This window comes from Myodes glareolus, chromosome 9, assembly GCF_982192425.1.
Source record: "Myodes glareolus chromosome 9, mMyoGla1.1, whole genome shotgun sequence".
Taxonomy (NCBI): Eukaryota; Metazoa; Chordata; class Mammalia; order Rodentia; family Cricetidae; genus Myodes; species Myodes glareolus.
The window spans coordinates 43,508,285-43,514,663 of record NC_142034.1 but is presented as its reverse complement, the minus strand read 5'-3'; positions in this window follow the sequence as shown (position 1 = coordinate 43,514,663).

Below are 6,379 nucleotides of genomic sequence, written 5' to 3'. Positions count from 1 at the left end.
GATGCTGCCCCCCCATGTGGATTCTCCCGAACTCCACCCTGGACTCCACTCCAAGCCACAGGGAGAAAGACTTGTGCCACTGTTATTCCAGCCACAGACCCGAAGCCCTTTCTTCTTTTTGGCTGACATCAACAGGTCATAGGTTCCTCCTGGACATCTAGAGGTCAGGTTGATCATTCCAGCTTTGACCCTCCCTCATGGCTGCCACAGCCATGACTATCGACTCTCTTCTGGTCTCTGCCTAACTGATCTCTTGGAGTGAAGGAGGCTGTATCCCTACCTGTGAACTCATCGGGGCACCTTCTGTGAGATCCTTGTGTCCAGCGGTGCCAAAAGTAAAGACCTTTCAGGGTCGGTTGGTAGTTTGAGACAAGGTCTCACTATGTAGCTCTGGTGGGTCTGGAACTCACTACATAGACTAGGCTGGCTTTGAACTCACAGAAATCCTCCTGCTTCTACCTCCCAAGTGCTGGGATTAAAGAATTCACCACCAGGCCCCACTGACCTTTCAGTTTTGTGAGCCAGTTTGTCTTCACTTGAGCTAGCCTGCCCCTGAGAGTCCTGGTTAATCACGCTGCTCTATGACATCACACATAGAGACCCATAGGCAAACCCATGGCCAGCCTGCTTTGTTCTACATCCCATGTGAGCATGCACCAGCTCTGGAAGGAGGACTGTGAGGGAAACTGAGGCACAGGTGTGTAACATATATCTTAACCTGTTGCTTCAGAATCCTTCAGTTCCATCAGGTATGTGTCAGGTCCTTGGCTGTTTTAGTGTGGCCCAGGATCCTGGGGGACACCCACAGAATCTCATACTTGAAGGTAACCTGCTGTTTTTCCTGAGTCTGACCCCATTAGAAGCCCAGGGCATGGATGGCCTCCCAGAAGGTGACCAAAGGGGCCATGGTGCACGACCCGGACCCAACCGTGTGATGCATTCACTATAGGTGATGAACTTTGGTGAGAGACGGGAGGGTAACTTAGTGTCCAATCTGTTGGGACAGCCTCTGGTTTCCAGGAAACCCAGGTGGCCTGGCATTGCTGCGCTGCTTCAACAGATGAAGGGTGTAGAGGAAGAAGAACAAATGAATGACCCTCCGTGGAGGACACGTTGCTGGTGTGGGGTAGAGCGGAGACATGGACGGTTACCCAGGTCATTATGCAATGATGTCTCTTAGTCACATCCCTCTACTAGGTCTGGTTGGTCGACCAAGTCCGCTCTCCCTTTCAGTCTAGCTCAGAGGCTGCATCCTTCCCATTAGCAAAGAGGCTGATGCTCTCTTGGGCTCCGCCTATTGGGGCTGACACTGGCAAGGTCTGTAGCCTCTGAGCTGGTTTCCCACCTGTGGAGTGGGGACACCAATGGTCTCACCTCAAAGGATCAAAGGATCATAAGGAGGCATAATTTAGGCTTGTGCCTGGTACGTGAGTGTGTGGTGGGGGGATGAAGGCCCCTGTAGTCATATTTCACCCTTGCTCCATTTCCCATCTCAGTTCCCCGGAGATGGTGCTATCCCCTCTCCACCCCACCCCCAGGCTGCCACCAGACCCAGGCTACTATCACACTGACCAGAAGACCTGGCAAAGGCCCAGGTGTGGAGCCTGAATCCAGTCAGTTATTGAAACAGCCCTGAAGCCTTGATGTGTCTTGTGGAGATTCCGAGCTCCAAGCTACCAGGGCCATGTGGCTCTTCAGCCATTTGTGAATGAAATCGGAAGAGTCCCAAGAGGTAGAGCAGAATACGGAGTCCCAGTGATGCCGCTGCAGTGCCTGGATCCCGCCATGCCAGACACTTGTTAGCCCTTGATAATTTGAGGAATAAGTCAGTCAAATTTCCCCTCTTATTGCCTTGCGAGATCAGGTTGACTTTCTGTGACTGAAATTTTACTGTAGAAACAGTGCAGCCTAGGGGAGCACAGCCCAGGTTCCTTGGAGGGTACTCTGCCTTTCACATGCAAGGCAGGGCACAGGGGTGGGGGTATCTGGCCTACCTGTGCTCAAACAGCCCGGGCACTTGATGCATGGCAGGGGATTAGAAAACATGTTGAAGTGGGTCCATCGGCCACTCCCTCCTTTGGTGTGTCCTCCTTCCCGTCCCCAGGTGGAGGGACTATTTTACTTTCTCTGCCTGTCCTTGACTGACACTGAGCTTACTGAAGTGACTTCCAGGAGTCTGTGGTGGTAAACTGATCTCATGATACTTCCATGAACGTTTTCTGTCTAGGGCCTCATATATCACTATCTGATCATATATTCGATTTTCCCTAGTAATATGCCCTGCTCTGTGAGGTACCAGGCCTTGGCCCGCCTTCAAGGAGCGTGAGGCCTAGTGGTGAGGCTACTGACAATTGTAGTTCAGTCAGGTGAGTTTGGGTGTTTGAATAACTCTGGTATCCTTCTATAGAGCTCCTCGAAGGAGGATAGCTTGGTCCTAAGCAAGCTGGAATGCGGCTTGTCTATGGTCAAAGGGAAGGCAGAATGTCAGTGGGTGGGCTGAGGGAAATACCGACTGTGTGTCCAGCTTCGTACTTCGCTTATACTTAGGAGTTCTGTCACATCTCACTGATAGGGAAATAGGCTCAGAGGAGTAAAGCTCCTTCCTGAACAGAAAGGGGATTTGAATCTACCACTGTGTAGTACTGGGGAACCTGGAGGGGAGAGAGGACCCAGAAATCGTTGAGCTGTCTCAGGAGACATACACGTATCCACAGGCTCCCACAGAACCATGTGAATGCCCTCATAGTTCTTCCCACACCCTCCTTGGATCACAGATTCATATCACCTTCAGTCACTGCTCCACGTTGCCTTTGTCTGCATCTCTCCATCTAACACACTTTGTGTTTGGTATGAAGGATGAGCCCATGCTAAAGTCTTAGTACTAGGAACATCCCTCTGTATCCTACAGCAACCATTCTCTGCTCCCAATGGTTGCTTACCTCATCCTCGGAGAACTGCTTGTGGGGTGTGGGGTGTGTGTGTGTGTGTGTATGTGTAATGTGTGTGTATGTGTGTGTGTGTGTGTGTGTGTGTGTGTGTGTGTGTGCGTGCTGGGGCTGCGCCCAGAGTCTTACAAGTATTAGGCAAGGACTAAGTTACCCCTTAGCCCTTAAATTTGTTTTAAGATAGGGTCTCAGTTGCCCAAGCCTACCTTGATCTTATTCCAAAACCCAGGCAGGCTTTGTATTTGTGATCCTCCTGCCTCAGCCATCTGAGTATCCAAGATTGCTGGCCTGCACACCAGTAATTTGTTGTGATTGTTCAGGAGGCTCTTGCCACAGCACACATGTGGAGGTCAGAGGGCAACATTACAAAGTTGGTTTTACCCTTCCACTTTTGCATGGATTCTGGGATTAAACTCCGGTCTCTAGGCTTTCGTGGCAAGCATCCTCATAGGCCCACCTGCCTCATGTGCCTCATGTGTCCACCTGCTCGCAAACACATTGGGCCAGAGCTGGCTAGGATTGGCTTCCTGGGGCCCGAGAGGCAGTGTCAAGCAAAGCCCCATGCTCTGAGAGGAGCTATGCTTAGTTGAGACCTCTGGCTGTCACTGTATTGAAATTCATAATGATGTCTAACCAAAGCCTCAAAACTTCTGCAGCCATCCTGTGTTCACATCTCATTAGGAGAACCTGAGCCTTCTGAGGAAATACTCTCCCTTCCAGAGTCAGCGAGGAGAAAGACAGGGTCCCCAGGCCAGAGCTGAAGCAGCCAGCAAAATCCAGGAGAGGGGCCCCAGGCCTGAGTGGAAATTCTGGGAATGTAGGGATCTTTGTTAGTTCTGTGAGAAAGAGGACTCCCTATACTATAAAGTGGCCCATTACTGGGTGTGGTAGTGCACGCTTTAAATCCCAGCACTTGGAGGCAGAGGCAGGTGGATCTCTGAGTTCGAGGCCAACCTGGTCTACAAAGAGAGTTCCAGGACAGCCAGGGCTGTTAAATAGAAAAATCTTGTCTCAAACTCTGCTTCCCTGGAAAAACAAACAAACAAAAAAAACAAAACAAAACAGTGGCCCAGTGGTCCATGTCCCCAGAATCTGCCCATGTTCCAGGGTGTATGACTGGCAGGTCCTGCCATCAAATCTGAGTTCCTAGTTCCCAGACTTAGAGCCTTTTGTCCCAGTGGACAGAGGCAGTCTACCTAGGGATGCATGCAAACCCAGTTTGCTGAACTCACTGGTGAGGAATCTCTCCACTCGAGGCCACTTCCTCCAGGAGTCCAGGGAGGAAGGTGGGAGGATCTGAAAGTCCTCGTTAACAGAACTGCTGTACGACCAGTGAGAGAGAAGTGCAGTCCTGTACAGAGGGATCCCGACCAATCAATGTGAAATGAGTGAACTCTACACCACGTGGGTGTGGCAGCTCATACCTGTCATCCCAGCGTTTAGAGGCTATGGCAGGATGGACAGTCCAAGGCCAGCCTGAGTTACAAAGTGAAATCTTGTCTCAAAACACATATACATACATACATACATATGTCACATGTATGTGTATGTACACACACCATTTTCAGTTTTCAATAAACTGAATAATAAGAACCAGTCTCAAAACAAATAGATACACACATGCAACAATGGTTGCACTCTCTCATACATACACACTCTCTCATACATACACGCTCTCTATACATACACACTCTCTCATACATACATACTCTCTATATATACATACATGCTGTCTCATACATACACGCTCTCTGTACATACAAGCTCTCCATACATACACACTCTCATACATACACACTCTATATATACACGCTCTCATACATACATGCTCTCTCATACATACACACTCTATATATACATACATGCTGTCTCATACATACACGCTCTCTGTACATACATGCTCTCTGTACATACACGCTCTCTGTACATACATGCTCTCTGTACATACACGCTCTCTATACATACACGCTGTCTATACATTCACGCTCTCTATACATACACGCTCTCATACATACGCACTCTCTATACATACGCTCTCTCTATACATATGCTCTCTCTATACATACGCTCTCTATACATACACGATCTCTATACATACACGCTCTCTATACATACATGCTCTCTATACATACACGCTCTCTATACATACACGCTCTCATACATACACACTCTCTATACATACGCTCTCTCTATACATATGCTCTCTCTATACATACATGCTCTCTATACATACATGCTCTCTCTATATACACACTCTCATACATACATACTCTCTATACATACATGCTCTCTCATACATACATGTTCTCTATACATACACACTCTCTCATACATACACACTCGCATTCTCTCTTACACACACACACACACACACACACACACACACACACACACACGAAAGTGCCCACCACGTTTCATTCCCAATAGAACCCCATGCCATCTAATGATATAGTCTTTACCAAAACAAACACTGGAGCACAGAGCACACACTTGACCCTGACCCAGCTCTGTGCCTTACTGCCCATTTACAGGAGAAGCAGAAAATGAGGGACCTGTTGAACTACACCACAGGCAGCGATTAGCAGAGTCCAGACACAGCCAGACACCACATGACAGGCAAGTTTCTCCCAGTAAATAAACTGCAACAAAGTCAAAACGAAAAGCCCAGGGACCAGAAGAGGCTCGGGAGACATACTGAGCAGCGGCAACGTCCAGACTTTATTTGGGTCTAAACCTAAACTGACCAAAAGCAATTAGGTAAAAACTGAAACTGAGCATCGTTAACCGGCCCTTTGCTGGCGTGAGGGATGACTGATTGTTTCAGTGTGCTAACGGTGTAGTCACAATGGCTCCTGATAGGCTTTTGTCAGGAACAGTCCTCGTGGAGACACATACCAAAATATTTATGTACAAGATGATGTCATGCCTGAGATTTGTTTCAGAACAGCACTGAGGATGGATGTCGAGGGAGGGGGAGGGACAGCAGGAGGCAGCATGGGCTGAGTGGTGAGGACAAGGGGGTTTACTATACTTTGTCAGGTTTCTTACCTGTTTTCAGTGCTGGGGAATCGAACCTAGGGCCTTGCACGTACTAGGAAGTAAGTTTCTGATTTTAGGAAGGACTTTCTAAGCTGCCTGTCATCCTAGCACTCAGGAGCTACACTACTAGACACTGTCTCAAAACAAATAAATAAGACTCTTGTGGCCTGTGGCAGGCATCTGGGGGTGGAATCGTTGAGGAAGGCCCGCCATGCCTCTAGGAGCACAGCGACACTGACTTGGGGGTTAGCATATTCCTCCTTCCTCCCCTGGCCAGGCTGGGCCCTGGCGGTTGTAGTCGCTGGCGCCCTGGCTCACATTAAAAGAGAGCTTTCTTAGTCTGGATGAGCTCATTGCTCTGGACACTGTAATTGCTGAATAACTTTGGCCCCAGC